Source organism: Vulpes lagopus, chromosome 11, assembly GCF_018345385.1.
Source record: "Vulpes lagopus strain Blue_001 chromosome 11, ASM1834538v1, whole genome shotgun sequence".
Lineage (NCBI taxonomy): Eukaryota > Metazoa > Chordata > Mammalia > Carnivora > Canidae > Vulpes > Vulpes lagopus.
Window position 1 is genome coordinate 42,382,339 of NC_054834.1, and position 16,913 is coordinate 42,399,251.

The window sequence follows — 16,913 nt, forward strand, 5'->3', positions numbered from 1 at the left end:
ATCAACTTGACACAAACCAACAATAACATTTTTAAGAAAGTCAACAGGTTAACATCTAAAAATTAATGGCTATAATTAAATGAGTACTTTATAAAGCTCTAACTATAAAATTATAGGCAAAGTTTAGATGTTGCATCTATTTTATTTTTTTCTTTTTGTTTGTTTGTAAATCCCTCCCAGCACATTGCTGTTTGCCTTTCCATTGTCTTTTAGGTCACTGTTTATAGTAACTGAGCAAGTAGGAAAAAATGGCAACTACAACAGTGAGCAGATGGCTAACACAGTCCCCTCTATGTGACTCCTGCTAACATAGAAGCCTGCTCAAGACTACATGGTAAATAGTGTTTATCATAGGTGGGATCATTAGCCCTTTAGCCCCTTCATTAACTCTTTGACCCCTACAGTTCAGCATTAATGAAACCATAACTTCCCATTCCTGAGGCCTCTGTACCATTCCATCCCTGGTAATGGTTTGTGTGTGTGTGTTGTGTGTGTGTGTTTGTGTGTGTGTGTGTGTGTGTGTGTGTGTGTGTGTTTACTGCAGCTACGTTACAGAGCTTTGTATTACATGCCCCTAGCATCAACCACACACAGTTGTGGGTCTTTGACACACACTGGTAAAGTTCTGCAATGAACTGTGCTTATTAGAGCCCACCAGGAAGGCGAGCTTCTTAGTATAATTAGCTCCCCTGAGAACAATGGCTGCCTTCACAGCTGGAAAGCTAGAAGAAATTTATTCTCAAGTATAGGAAGCGCTGAAAAGGCACCTGTAATTTAATTTCTTTTTCTTTTTCTCTTTCTTTCATATTCGTAGCTTAGTTTTGTTTTTTTGTTTTGGTTTTGTACTTTCCACCTCCACCTTGATTAGCAAAGTATACTACATAATTTGGCAATTACAAATACAAGCTGCTGAAGGTCATTTCTTTATAATACTAACAACCTTGCTTTTATCTTTTGGTGCAAATTCAGTAGATAATTATAGACATATACACACAAGACATGAAAAAAGCACAGTTGTTTAGACTCTTCACTATGTAGACAAAATGCTTAAATGAATTAACTTTTATATAGGACATATTTCTGGAACTTCCACTGAAGCATGGACTTGATTTTGGTCTCAGGCCTTTCTCCTATTACTTTCTCATTTCCCTTTGATATTTCCCTTTCTTTCCCTGTCTGTTTTTCACTCTGTCATCCCACTACAGCCTTCCTGATACCTGACAGTCTGTTGACTTTTCTTATGAATATACCAATTATCGTCTTAATGGTTTCCAACTTCTCTCAAGTGGTACGGTAAACTGTGTAGGAAACACATAGCAGGTGCTGGCAACAGCATATTATCACAAATGTGAATAACTACAACTCCGTTGACTTGATGGCCTCAGATTACACTTCACATTCATATGGGAGAATGAGATAGGGTCTTATACCATCTATTCTAATATGCAAATATTTATCTAGTAAACAGCCATCTCTTGAGGCATAATGCTGGTTTATATATGGAACTGGGATTGTAATAAAGATCTAAGCAGTCCTTAGTTCATTTGTCTAGACTTGAGAAAAGCATGTTTTGAAGGTAACTGGGGAACAGAAATGCTAATAACTATGGTAATTAAAATTATCTTGCAGTTGGAGTTCTTTCATAAACATCTTACTGAGTCAACTACGAAAACAATAGAAGGCAGTCTGTTCAAATAGCTGACACTATAGCCTCAGAATCTCTGAATCTGGGATTTTTAAAAAGTCTACAATAAAGTCAAGATTTTTTACTCCCTAATTTTCCTGCTCCGAGGCTATATTTGCAAAACACAATCAACCCTGCTGTTTCAATCAAGTCAGTGAGGAAAAAAAAAAAGTCAGGAGAACCAGATGTTTGGCATTTTGTATATGAAACAGCTGGTTGATTGTCTGAACTTTTCATTTTTGAACTAATCTTGCTGTCATAATGTAGAAACATCCTGAAAACTGATTTCTTTGCTTGTGAAATGTAAATAGCTCCCTTTAGAGACATGGTATGGGGTTAGCTACCTAAGAATTAATAGGAAATGGTTTAGATGGAATAAAATTCCACTTATAGATAGTAAAGAAGAAAACACAAGTGATGTTCAAGGAGAATTAAGTTTCAACAGCTCTGCTATAATTTTTATCTTAAATTCTCTTCAGTTGCACAATGTTCTACTACAATAAAGAATTAACTACTAATTTTTTTTATTTTTTTTTAACTACTAATTTTTATTTTTAAAAGATTATGAAAGATCTTTCTAGCTATGAAATTATTTGAATCTTTGTCATGTTAAAATTTGGGTCTAATTTTAAAGTATTTATCCCTTTTACTATTACGTTTTGTATTTAAGTAGGATTTTATATATCTCAAGTAAAATGATTTCTTAAACACATTGTGCATTTAGCCCCTTAAAGCAATTTCAACATCACAAAAGTCTTATGTTAGCAAATTACAATACTATGAACAGCTATGTGCATGGCAAAGACACAATAAGGTTAAATAAATGTTATCACTAGATTTTCTAACAGAGTTTTTTTGGTTTATAAACACACAATGCATTCTATTTTCTGAGTCTTTGCTTTAATTTTAAGCTTTGTATTTACCTATACAGTATGTACCCGTGCCAAATGAACTAGTGAAATAATTATCTGGATATTTTAGTGTAATATTTTCCCTGCATTATTCAATGATATATCAATAAAATGTTAATTGAAAAAATGTTATACAAAAGGTACTGTGCCAGTCACTTTTAGAATGCAAGTGTGTGCATAACATCTATTTAAGTAATAACAGTATAAGACATTAAATAAATAAAATTTGCAATGCAAATAATAAATGCTTATAATTTTTAGGGGACAATTATTTCATGTTAGAGCCAAGTAGGAAAGTACATACTGAATAAGCTAGTTATTAACAATGAGTATAATTTGGAAAAATGGAAATGAGATGACATTCCTAGTAGACCAAACACAGGCATACTAGAGAGAGAGGATGATCAGAAGTGACTCTTAGATCAGTTTGTACACCTGTAGCACCAGTAACAAAAAACATAAGCTACTGACAATTCTTATAGCATAAAATGCAATTAGTAAGCACATAGAATTCATATAATATGTATTTTGTATGAAAAAGAATATGTCATAACTTTCAATAATAAATAACAAAACCCGTTCTTTCCTTGCTGGCTGTTAAAGGTTGATTTGTGCCCCACTCCCCACCCCACCCTCAAAGAAAAAAAAAGTTCTGCTAAAGTCCTAACCCTGAGTAGCACAGACCATAACCTTATTTGAAAATAGGGTCATTATAGATATAATCAATTAAATTAGAATGAGATCATGCCAGAATAGGATTGGCCCTAATCCAACATGACTAGTGCTCTTATAAGAAGATGGCCATGTGAAAAAAGACACTTCTGGAAAGAATGCCATGTAGCAAACAGATTATGCAACTGAAAGCCAAAGATTGCTAGACAACCATTAGAAGCTAGGAAGAGGGAAGGAAGCGTTCTCCTACAGGTTTTATGGGAGGTGGACCTGCCAACACCTGATCTCAGGCTTCTAGATTCCAAAGGCAATGAATTCTTGTTCTAAGTGAGTTGGTTTGCAATATGTTATAGCAACCCAGACAAACTAATAAAACACTGGCTATACAATACCATACCACATCCTGAAGTTTAGCAACACATGTCCCTTTCATATGGCTCCAAGGGCTTAAGAAATTAAAATTAATTTTATTGTTGTTGTTTTCACTTAGTGCTCTTTTAATTCTACTTTGAGAAGTCAAGAGACATGACTTGAGAAATTATTAAAATGTTACATGATCACTCAAAAGATATCAGTTAACTATAAATAACATGTGCATTATACTATCTATAGTACCAGTGTCATACATTTATGTTTAGATACATGAATAAAGGTAAATCGGTATCTGAATTTAGCATTAATATAATACTATGACAAAACAACTAAGAAAATACTCAGGTTGATTTATGTAGATTAACTTTAATAATATTTTTATTAGTAAACAAAGGTATGTTTGTCCAAATGTAAACACTTATTTTAATGGCTACTCCCACGAAAAAATATAGTGGGACCATAAAACACATACTAAAAGAAGTCTCTAACAATGGGTTTAAAAAGTAGTCTTGGGAGAAATAGGATACATATCTGTAAAATAAGCACTGTTTTTTATCTTTATTTCAAAATTTTATTTAAATTCACGTTAGTTCACATAGAGAATAGCATTAGTTTAGCGATAGAATTTAGTGAGTCATCACTTGCATATAACATCCAATGAGTATTACATAAAATGCTCACCTTAATGCACATTACCCAATTACCCCAATTCCCCTACCCACTTCCCTCCAGCAACTCTGTTTCCTATATTTAAGAGTAGTATGGTCTGCCTCCCTTTCTTATTTTTCTTTCCCTTCCCCTAGGTTCACCTGTTTCTAAAATTCCACACGAGTTAAATCATGTTATTTTTCTTTCTCTCACTGACTTATTTTGCTTAGCATAATATCCTCTAGTTCTGTGCACATAGTTGCAAATGGCAAGATTTCATTCATTTTGATGGCTGAGCAATATTCCATTGTGTGTGTGTGTGTATATCTCAGATCTTCTTTATGCATTTATCAGTTGTTGGGCATGTGGGCTTTTCCCATATTTTGGCAATTGTGGATATTGCTGCTATAAATGCTGGGGTGCAGGTATCCCTTCAAGTCACTATTTTTGTTTCCTTTAGATAAATACCTAATAGTGCAATTGCTGGGTTGTAAGGCAGTTCTATTTTAACTTTTTGAGGAATCTTTCTATTGATCACTAATTTTTTTAACGAGTTCATCTCAAATACAGAAAGAACTGGATGAAAAGAAAATACTGGGGATCCCTGGGTGGCTCAGTGGTTTAGCGCCTGCCTTTAGCCTAGGGTGTGATCCTGGAGTCCTGGGATCAAGTCCTACATCAGGCTCCCTGCATGGAGACTCCTTCTCCCTCTGCCTATGTCTTTGCTTCTCTCTCTCTCTCTCTCTCTCTTTCTCTCTCTCCCTCTCTCTCTCTCGTTCTCTGTGTCTCTCATGGATAAATAAATAAAATCTTAAAAAAAAAAGAAAATACTAGTATTGGTGATACATATTTAGGAATTGCTGATACATATTTAGGACAAATCAAAGCTGCATATTATCTCCAAAATTCTGTTAGTAAACATAAATTTAAAAGTGATTTTTATGTAACATAAACATTCATTGGTAAAAAGTATATAAATGACAGAATTAAAACCTTAAGAAAACTGAATTATAGTAAAAGTTTTTAAACATTTTTCAGATCGAAACTAGTAAGTTCTGGTATATGCAATAATATATTACTTGGCCTTATAAAAGAACAAAATCTTGCCGTTTTTGACCACATGGATAGACCTCAAGGGCATTATGCTGAGTGAAATAATTCAAAGACATTTGTATGATCCTACTCGTAAGTATAGTCCAAAACAAACAAACAAAAAAGACAATCTAACTTTCTACTTAAAGAAACTAGAAAAAACAATGAAGCCCAATGTGAGTAGAATAAAGGAAATAATGATCAGAATTGATATAGACACACACACACACACACACACACACACACACACGCAAAGAACAGATCAATGAAATAAAGAGTTGGTTCTTTGAAAATTTAAAATAAGCCTTTAGCCAGATTCATTAATCTGGCAGTTATCTTTTGGAAATTGAGTTTAGATAGATTTTTCTATATTTATCTCCTCAGACAAGGACAACAAAAGCTAACATAAACTACTGAGACCTACATCAAAATAAAAAGCTTTTGTACACCACAGGAAACCTTCAACTAAATATAAAAACAATCTACGGAATGAGAGAAGATATTTGCAAATGATATTGATAAAGGATTAATACCCAAAATATATAAAGAATTCCTACAACTCAATATCAAAAAAAAAGATTAAAAATGGGGAGCGGACACATTTTTTTAAAAAAAAGACATAGATGGCCAGCATACATAAAAAGATGCTCACCAACACTAATCATGAGGGAAATGCAAATCAGAAATCACAATGAGGTATTACCAGTCACAATGGCCAGTATCAGAAAGATAATAAGTAACAAATGTTGATGAGTATGTGGAGAATAGGGAAACCTTGTGCACTCTTGGTAGAAATATTAATTGGTGTATCACTATGGAAAACAGCGTGAGGTTTCCTCAAAAAATTAATACTAGAAATACCTTAAGATCCAGTAATTCTACTGCTCCAAAAAGTGAAAACACTAATTTAAAAAGAAATATGCACTACTATATTTATTGCAGCATTATTTATCATAGCCAAGATATGGAAGCAACTTAAGTGTTCATTGACAAATGAAGATGTGGTACACACAATAGAATATTACTCAGCCATAAGAATGAGATCTTGAAAAAAAAAATGAGATCTTGTCATTTGTGACAACATAGATGGACCTACAGGGTATAATGCTAAGTGAAGTAAATCAGACAAATTCCACATGATTTCACTTATACGTGAACTATAAAAACAAACAGACTCACAGATATAGAGAAAAACTGGTGGTTGCCAGAGAGGAGGAGACAGCAGGGAGTGGCCAAAGTAAGTGAAGGGTAGTAAGGGATATGAACTCCTAACTGTGAATAACTTGCATAGATGAAAAGCACAGCATGAAGGATATAGTCAATAATATTGTAATAATCTTGTGACAGATGGTAACTACAGTTATGATGAGCACTGCATAACGTACATTTTTGAATCACTGTGTTGTATGCCTTAAAGTAATATAACGTTGTATGTCAACTATACTCCAGTAAACAAAAACAAAAGAAAAACTGGGCATCAGAAAAAAAAAAAAACATCAAACTCATACATACAGAGACTAGATTGGTGGTTAACAGAGGCAGGGAGATGGGGGGCTGGGAGAAATGAGTAAAAAAGGTCAAAAGGTATTGAGAGAACATCAGTTCATTTAGGAAATTAAACATAAGCAAAGCTGCAAAGGGAAAAACAAAGTCACGTCCAGGAAAGTATCAGGAGGAGCTTTCCTGCTTTGTTTGCTTTTCTTTTTTTTTTTTGTTTGCTTTTCTACACTGAATAGTTCCAAGCATTAACTTCTATTATTCTACCAGCAATTGGATGGCCAATTTGCATTGTTATTTTTTTAAAGATTTTTTATTTATTTATTCATGAGAGACAGACAGAGTGAGAGGCACAGACACAGGCAGAGGGAGAGGGAGAAGCAGGCTCCATGCAGGGAGCCGGACATGGGACTTGATACGGGATCTCCAGGATCAGGCCCTAGGCTGAAGGTGGTGCTAAACTGCTGAGCCCCCAGGGCTGCCCTACATTATTATTTTTTAAGAATAGATTCTAGAGGGGATAAACTATACATATATTTTCACTATTGCCCAGAAATATGGATGCCATGGCACTTTTTTTTCTACGAAGAAACTAAATGTTATTCCTTCATCACATAATAAGTAGAAGACACTGTTAGATGAATAAGCAAGCACTACTTTTGATTTTAAGATCAAAATCTACTGAGGGAAAACCACCTGCCTTTTCTTACGCTATGTCTCCCAACCTTACCACCAGGGAATTGTGTTTTTTTTTCTGTGTGATTTATATGGGCATCTGTACTCCATAATCCTGTGCATATTTTATGATTTAATTTGCTGTCATGACATCCTTAGGATTTCAGATAGACTTTATTAGAAAGAAGTTCCCGTTGGCAAAGCACTATTTTAAATAAACATCAAAATGCTTGTATGTATATTTACAATCAAAATCACTGAGCTGGAGATAGGAATTGAACTGATGTTCAGGTTGGTTATTCCTTTACTTAGGTGCTATACCTCCCACTTGATGAAAATCAAGTTCTCTACGAGAAATTATTTAAGGTACATGGTTATGTATGTTCATATTTCTATTTTCATGTTTTTAAAAACTCTAATTGCCTTTATGTATTCCCCATTCTTTTTTTTTAAGATTTTAATTTATTTATTCATGAGAGACACACACACAGAGAGAGGCAAAGACACAGGCAGAGGGAGAAGCAGGGTCCATGCAAGGAGCTGGATGTGGGACTCAATCCCGGAACCCCAGCATCACTCTCTGAGCCAAAGGCAAATGCTCAACTGCTGAGCCACTCAGGCGTCCTTGTGTTCCCATTCTTTTTTTTTTTTTTTTGTGTTCCCATTCTTTAGTGATTCTCTAACACAGTGATTCCCAGACTATCATCCTGACTGAGATATAATGACATGACCTCTACTGATTGCTATGGATTCCTTCTTTGACAACTCTAGGATGGAAGTAAAGGAAGCACTGTCTATAATCACTTGATAAATGACTTCTGTTTTTGAGGATCCCTCTGCACAACACTGAAGATCCTGTAAGAGACTGTTATGGTACATTGTTCCCTTGCTATCATTTTCAAAAGCCTAAAATTATAGTATTAAGGGAGATCCTGGGATGCAAAATACATTTTTCAGCCACTGAATTATATGCCACATCACTTGTCTGCTTAATGAGAAACAGGTGGCTCATTTTCAATTGCTACCATTTATTCCTTTGACATAAACTTGTTTTCCTTACTTTCATGGTTCTTTAATTTGCTTGTTATAATATTACTCTCTGAAGGTAAAACTAGAAATTTCAAGAATGGTTTGTGTGAATTGCTTGTTGCATGTCTGTAATAAGGTGTTCTCAATGCCACAAAAAGTTTCATAAGGAAAAATAGAAATGGGTAGGAAAAGTGGAAAAATGAATTTCTGAGATACCAAGGTGAAACTTAAGCAAAGAAAATTAATTTCACATATTTATTTTAATCAGAAAAGTAGAAGAATAATTCAGAACTAATTCTTAAATCAATTTATCACAAATTGATATGAATGTTATCGTGCTAAATATTTTCAGAAACACATCTAGGAACTTAAAATATGCAATGCCTACATAAACTAAAATTCAAAATACTTAAACATAATTAATCACTATCAATTTCAAGGTGGAATTTTAATGTATGGAATATGCCATAAATCAATCATGAAGCCCTTCGAAAGAATAAGCAAAATGAAGCACATTAATTGCAGAAGTTGTTTGGCTTATAATAAAACATTCAAATTAAATTAAGGCCAAAAGTCACATTATAGGCAAACTAATTGCTTAAATTGAAACAAGAATGATTTTTCTTTTACTTTCATCCCATAGCTTTTATGTTCCTTGAGAATACCTTTCTTACCTATTTCTGCATTATAAATGCCTTTCATTTTATGGGACAAACCTTTTATTGACTCCCTCCTGTGCTAGGTATACAGGCAAAGACAAATCAGTACCTGCCAAAGAGCTCACATTATCTACAAAAGAGATTCACATTAATTTTTAAAAATATTTATTGTTAATTATGATGACCTTTACTTCATTGAAAAGGATGTAATAGATTTTAGACCAACTTTTTTTTTTTACCTACTGAAAGAAGTTCATACTTATGCAAATTTTTCATATGCAAATTTTTTCAAATGCAGATTTTTCATAATTTCTTCAAAAATAATTTTGAGCAAAAATTAACATTGGAGTAAGGTTTTCTATGTTTTTATTATTTTAAAAGATTTTATTTATTTATCATGAGAGACACAGAGAGAGAGGCAGACACATAGGCAAAGTGAGAAGCAGGCTCCTGGTGGAAGACTGATGCTAAACGTAATCCCAAGACCCTGAGATCATGACCTGAGTCAAAGGCTGATGTTCACCCACTGAGCCACTCAGGTGCCCCTATTTTGTTTTTACTTAATTCTAACTTTTCTAAACCTTCATCATCTTGAACTAGGTATACAATTTTAGATATCAGTGTGTCCTCCAAAAATGAGGGCAATAACATCGGAAGGGTTGTGGTATGGATCTAGGTAAAATCCAGGAGAACTGCATCTTACACAGAGGTTAGGTTCTAATGTTAGTCCTTATGCAAAAAAAAAGTCTAATAAAACCTACCTTTGGGAATAAAACCCTTAAATTTCTCATAAGAATATATATGGCACCGGGTATATAATCCTTGTAGAGGAATACAATACCCATCTGCAACCTTTTAGTTCAAAATGTGTTTCAGCATTCAGAATAGTCTGTATTTTAGACAGCTAAAAGATGCATGTACATTTCGAAGTAATACTTTAAGTTGGTCTCTCCCAGCACCTTGTGATCAGACACATTAACATTTCTGAAATGTAATTGTGTGTTGGAATCATACAGATATCTATGGGAGAGCTATTGAGGTAGAGGGAAGAGCATGTGTAAAGACATGAAGCAGGGAACATTTTGGTGTTCAAGGAAAAAAAAAGCAGAGGCAAGGTGTGCCCATGTCAATGTAATCAGGTAGTAGACTGAGAGAAGAGGTCATCATGAAGCTGACAGGGTCTGAACTGGATGGCCATGTTGGCCACTGAACGAACAATGCGTGTGACTCAGTGTAATAGGGCATCACTATGAGCTCTGAGCATGCATGGGATATCTGACTCATATTTTAAAATAACTCTGGCTTCTATACTGAGATAGACTAGCATATGGGTGGCAATAATAGAAGTAAGGGAGATCATTTGGGTGGCCTTCACAAAAATTAAGGTGAGAATTTTGATTGCTCAGATTATGTTAGTGGCCATGGAGTTGAGGGAAGAAAACATTTAAGGTAAAACTGACAGAATTTGCTGATAGATTAGATGTGGATGGGGGAGGGGGGCATAGAGGAAAGAATTTCCGTAAGGATTTTTACTTGAATAACTCAGAGGATCAGATTTCCATTTACTGATATGAGAAATAAATATAAGCACAGTTGATTTGTAGTATAAAAAATGTCAAGATTGGTTTTGGCCATGTATAGTTTTGTTTACTAGATATATAAGGGATGATGTCAAAAAGGCTATGCCTTTCATAGACTGCTGAATTAAAATGTACAAAAACAAATATTTTGAGGGCAGGAAGATAAGTCAAGCAGTCATTCATTTAAGCATTTAACACTTAGAGAAAGGGTATTAGAAATTCTCTATGTAACAAAAATTTTAAGTCATGCCCATAAAAACCACAGAAGTAATGAGTAGGCAAAAAAAAAAAAAAAAAAACCCACAAAAAACACATCACTTAAATTTTTCTTTAATTGAATGTTCATTTATCGTCACTGACTGCTTTAACACTGGTATCATATAGTACCAAGGAGAGCAGAAACAATTCCTTACAAACCACTATGAACTTACAATGAGTACATGTAGCCAAGTCTAAATGGGTGAGGGCCAACCATATAGAAATGGGAGTTCTCTTAATTAGTTCCCATGTGAATTGAAATATTAAAGAAAATTAAAAAACTAATTTGAAGCTAAATATAGATTATGTTTTAAAACTAATTGTAACTACAACTGATTAGAATGTCACCCATCAAAAGATTTTTTGGGGGGTCAGTAGTATATTCTTACTGACATTGTCTAGAAATGCTGCCTGATGGTAAAAATATATAGACCAAATTTACTCAGTGCTGTTTTTAAATCCTTTAGACAATTCACCCCTTATTACCTGTACCTGGGGTAGAATGCTCTCATCACGCTACTCTTAATAATGAGCAAGACATTAAAGGTGTCCTATATATATTGAAATAATTCATAAAGAAGGTTACTATTAGAGAAAACAACAATGAACTAGGCTTAAAATACAAGATAGAAGGAGAGTACAACTGGCCATTAAGATATCTGCAACAAGAATAAGTGGGTGGTAAAATGTCATCTCATAAGCTTCTATGCTATACATTTTAAGAGAGAAGGAATTGTCATGTCTGAAAACGGCCATGAGAAGTGAAATGGACTCTCCATTCTAAGCCCAACAGACTGTGGACTAATGAGTGATATAGGAGATAAAGTCATTATCTTTTGAGAGGGCTATAGAGAAGGTACTATCATCAGAGGAGTGCCACCATCTGGTCCTCCAGATGCACAGGATAGTGCTCACCTCTATTTCCCTAAGTCATATAAAAAAGACATAACAATAGCATAAAATAGGAGGGGAGTCTCTGACTTAACACTGTCACTTCTATCTTATCCCATATACAATTTTAAACACCACTCCAGATTAGACGTCAGAGTATATACGTGGGCAGTGGGGGGGAAATTGATTTCTAAGATTTATATAGGAGCCACTTTTCATTCTACATGAAGTGATACATATTTACCTCCTTTTTATTCAAAAAACAACAGATAGCTCAAGCCTTGTATTTTTCTTTCTCAAAAATTACACTGTTCCAGTGCCTCACTTACATGCAAAATATTACATGATCCAAAATCCAGAGAAAGCATTTCTTTCTCTGCTGGCACTCTTGCTTCAATCACTTGCTAGGAAAAAAAATGTTTAAGATTTTATTTATTTATTCATGAGAGACACAGAGAGAAACTCAGAGAGAGAGGGGCAGAGATACAGGCAGAGGGAGAAGCAAGCTCCTTTCAGGGAACCTGATATGGGATTCTTCCGGAACTCCAGGATCACAGCCTGAGCCAAAGGCAGATCCTTAACCACTGAGTCATCCAGGCATCCCGGCAGGACAAATTTCTATACTCCTTTTATTATCTGATATACAATATCTCATAAATATATGAGGACAGGTGAGAAGACCCTCCCTTTGCAATATCAGTTAAATCAGACTGGATGATGGCTCAATGTTTTGATGGTTTACCATATTCAGTGTTCTGTGCTAAGTGCTTCAAATTGATCACCTGGGCTTCCCTAGAACAATCGTCTGAGGAAGATATAAGCAGCTCAACTTTCAGATAAGAAAAATAAACCCTGGAAGTGTCAAATAAACTACCCAAGTTCACAGGGCTCACTAAATTGCAGAGCTGTATTCAAATTTATGTTATATTACCTTAATATGCAAAATTAAAAATTATTCACTAGCTTTCATAATTACCAGACATTCATTAGATACGGAATTCCAGAACCACAATATTTTGAGTATCTGTAAATTGCTCCATTCTACAAAAGAAAGTCCTCAAAGAGGGTAGAAAGTAGAATCGCTCCAAAACCTTACTTAAATGAACACAATAACTGAAAGATCAATGAAGCCATAATCAGGATTATTTCTTAGAGTTCATATATCAAAATATTAACAAAACTTTTCTTAATATTCTGTAACTCCAAGATCACTTGAAACCATTTTCCCATTCCATATTTAAAACACTGTAGCTCTCATATCATTCTCCCAAAAGAAGTAGGTCTTATGAAGTACTGGCCCTAATCAAATCCCTCCCTCCCTACCCTTCAACCAGGAAAGAACAATAACAAATGAGTTACATTTAGATAAAATGTAACTTTATTAAAAAAATAAAGGCTGGGACACATGGGTGGCTCAGTCGGTTAAGCATCCACCTGCATCACATATCATGATTCCTGGGCTCTGTCCAACACCCTGCTGAGGGAATCTACTTCTCCTTCTCCCTACCCGCATGCTCGTGCTCTCTCACACTCACACTAATAAATAAAATCTTAAAAAAAAAAAAAAAGAAAAAGCCAAGGAAACCCCCATCACATCAGTGCAACAAAGTGATTCAAGAGGTTAAAACTCAGTTCTCCTGTTCCCTCAAGGTATTACAAGGAGTTACTGTACTTCTCTTTATTAAATTTACTGCAATAATGAAAACAGATTTCTGTGTGTGGTGGATATGTATATCGTTATCTCCCATAACATACTACAAATGTACAGCATACAGACTTTTTAAAATCCTACATTTATTGTGACGCCTGGGTGGCTCAGTGGTTGAGTGTCCGCCTTTGGCTCAGGGCATGATCCCAGAGTCCTGGATTTGAGTCCCACATCATGCTCCCTTCATGGAGACTGCTTCTCCTTCTGCCTCTCTCTCTGTGTCTCTCATAAATAAATTAAAAAATAATAAAATAAAATCCTACATTTATTCATTCAAGACTTAGCACAGTGCTTCATGAATAATAGTTAATATATATTTGCTTAATGATATTCTAAAACTTTTACCAAATGTTGTATGTTGCAATTATATCATGAACCCCATTTTATGTGGGATGATGTAAAAGTGAAAAAAGGATAATATTAAATACACACACACATTTATACATACATATATAAACTTCTTTGAGAACTTTGAGAACTTCTATACATACAGAATGTATTTTAAAGGGTGTAATATATAATCTCATGCTCCAGATTCACTTTTTCTAATGGCCCATAAACCAGGAACTTTTCTAGGATTGAGAGGTACAATGGTAATTAAAACAGACAATGGACCTCACTCGTTGACTTTATGGTGTCTGGAATAACTGTCAAGACCACACACAAATAGGGGAAAGAGAGAGGGTGACTGGAAGGTGTGAGGAGGGAGATATGCCATTTTAACTTGGTCATCATTGAAGAGTCCTATTTACTGAGGGTAGAAGCCTCCAATCTGTGGGAATTGCAAGAACAGTTTATGTACAGCAAAGCAGAACCACTGGAGTTGAATCAAGGTTTAATAGGATCTGAATCTTTGGCCTTTTATTTTTTTTTTAAGTGAAGAGTGTCACACAATTAGCCACAAAGATGAGTTTTTGAAAAGAGAAATCAATTACAAATTTTATATTAGTTGAAAAATAGCACAACTGCTACAAATCCAAGATAAATCCTAGTATCTTTTATTAGTTATCTGACACCCTTTTATGTTTTATACAGTTTTCAGTTGCATGCCATTCAATAGCTCCTATATGGCAGTGATTATCTAAGAGTGGAAGGATGATTTTTTTTTCTAACATAGTTTATCAAGACTTGTTTTCCTTATTGAGGGATTAGAAAGGTGCATTTCACTTTTAAAACAGGTATTGAAAACATCATGTAACTTTTTACTATTACTGTCAAACTTTTAAGAACTTCTATAAAGTCCTTTTAATATGTAAGTTATTAAATCTCAGGGCATTTTAATTTTTCTTGTAAAGTAGTTGTAAAAATTATTTGAACTGACAACAATCCATGTCATTGACGGGGATTCACTATAGTGTTATATTAATAGTCATATAATCTTTCTTAATATCAGTATTTCATGTTAAATCAGCCTGAAATTAAATTTTTCTCACCTTCTATTCAAACTATTCTCTCTTCTTCATTAACTGGATTATCAAACAACCTAAGATTCTATCCATCACTTCTTTTCAAAATGTATTTTTCAATGGGTTACTGGGATGTGATTTTTCATTTTGCTTCTTGATATCAAAATAATTTAAATTGATTTCCTTACTCATTCTTTTCACTTTCCTACAGAGGCTATAAATTTTATATTTTCTCTGAGTTCCTCTATAATTTTTTAAATATGAGAGTACTGCATATATACATTACATCAAGAGTCTAATTTCTCACTGGTATTGGTGAAATGTTTCAAAACATTCAATTACATTAAAGCATTATCAACTTTTTTTCAATTTGTGTTTGATTTTATAAAATATCACTGCCCCGATGTTGCAGAGCTTGATTGGCATGATAATAAAATTTTTGAGATGTGGCTACAGGTTAGATTGAATAAGTGTTTAGAGGTATACAGAGTTTTTCATTGTCACTTCAATATATATATAGTCAAGTTATTGTTAGCTGTTCTGGGCAGGAATATATTTCCAAGAACTTTCCTATTAGAGACTGTATTGACATAGTTGGCACTTTTAATGATGGCAAAGAAAAAGGTTTCCTATGAATAGGTTTCTGAGGTCTCACCGTTGTCACTAACAGGAACAGATGGGTGAAAAGCTTACACTGACATGGCAAAAAGGAAACAGCCCTAATGACTTGTAGTTGAATTATCTTCCTTTTTATCCATATTGTCAGGTCTCTGTGCAGGGCCGTATAACGACATTGTACAAATAAAGAGAAAATGAGGAGCTCTGAAACTTCAGTTTTGTTGGCTTTGCAGGGAACCCAATACTAGAGGGTACTGAAACTAGAGCAGAGAGAAAATATGGACATGGGTTTGGAGGGAGAGCCAGAAGAGAAAGGATTTTGTGGAACCTGAGGATTTCAGAACTGATTCCAAGGCAGCCATTAGAGGACTCATAAGAAATGTTACGTTATCTATTTATTAACAGAATTGCTTTGGCTGCTTGACTTGGGGGTGAAGGGAGGACTCTTGAAGCCCAGTTAGGAAGCTATTTTGGTAATTCAGGTGTAAGATGATGGTGGCTTATGCTAAGGTATTACTAGTAATGTGGAAGGAAAAGGGGAAAAAAAGACAATTGGACTGGAACATTTTGAAGGTAGAGTTGAAAGAATTTGATGTATTTGATGAATAGTGTTAAGGAAAGAAACTAAAATGGGGGTGCTTAGGTGGCTGAGTCAGTTAAGCATCTGCTTTCAGCTCAGGTCATGATCCTGGAGTCCTGGGATTGAGCTCCACATTGGGCTCCTTGCTCAACAGGGAGCCTGCTTCTCACTCTCCCTCTGCCTGCCACTCCCCTGCTTGTGCTCTTTCTCACTTCCAAATAAATAAAATCTTTTAAGAAAAAAAGAAACTAGAATGATACTACAACCTTTGATCTGAGAGAATAGATGTGCTATTTCCACGATTCCTTAAAAAAAAAATATATTGGCCATACAGATTTTGGGATAATTATTGGACATATGAGCAGAGGAGAGCTTGTGTAGATAATTCTTTCATTTAAAATATTTTATTTATTTATGAGAGAGAGAGAAAGCGGCAAAGGCACAGGCAGAGGGAGAAGCAGGCTCCATGCAGGGAGCCTGACGTGGGACTCGATCCCGGGTCTCCAGGATCAGGTCCTGGGCTGAAGGTGGCGCTAACCGCTGAACCACCTGGGCTGCCCTTGTGTAGATAAGTTACCTGAATCTGAAATGTTGTGGAGAATTTAGGAGTAGATCAATAGGTTTAGATGGCAT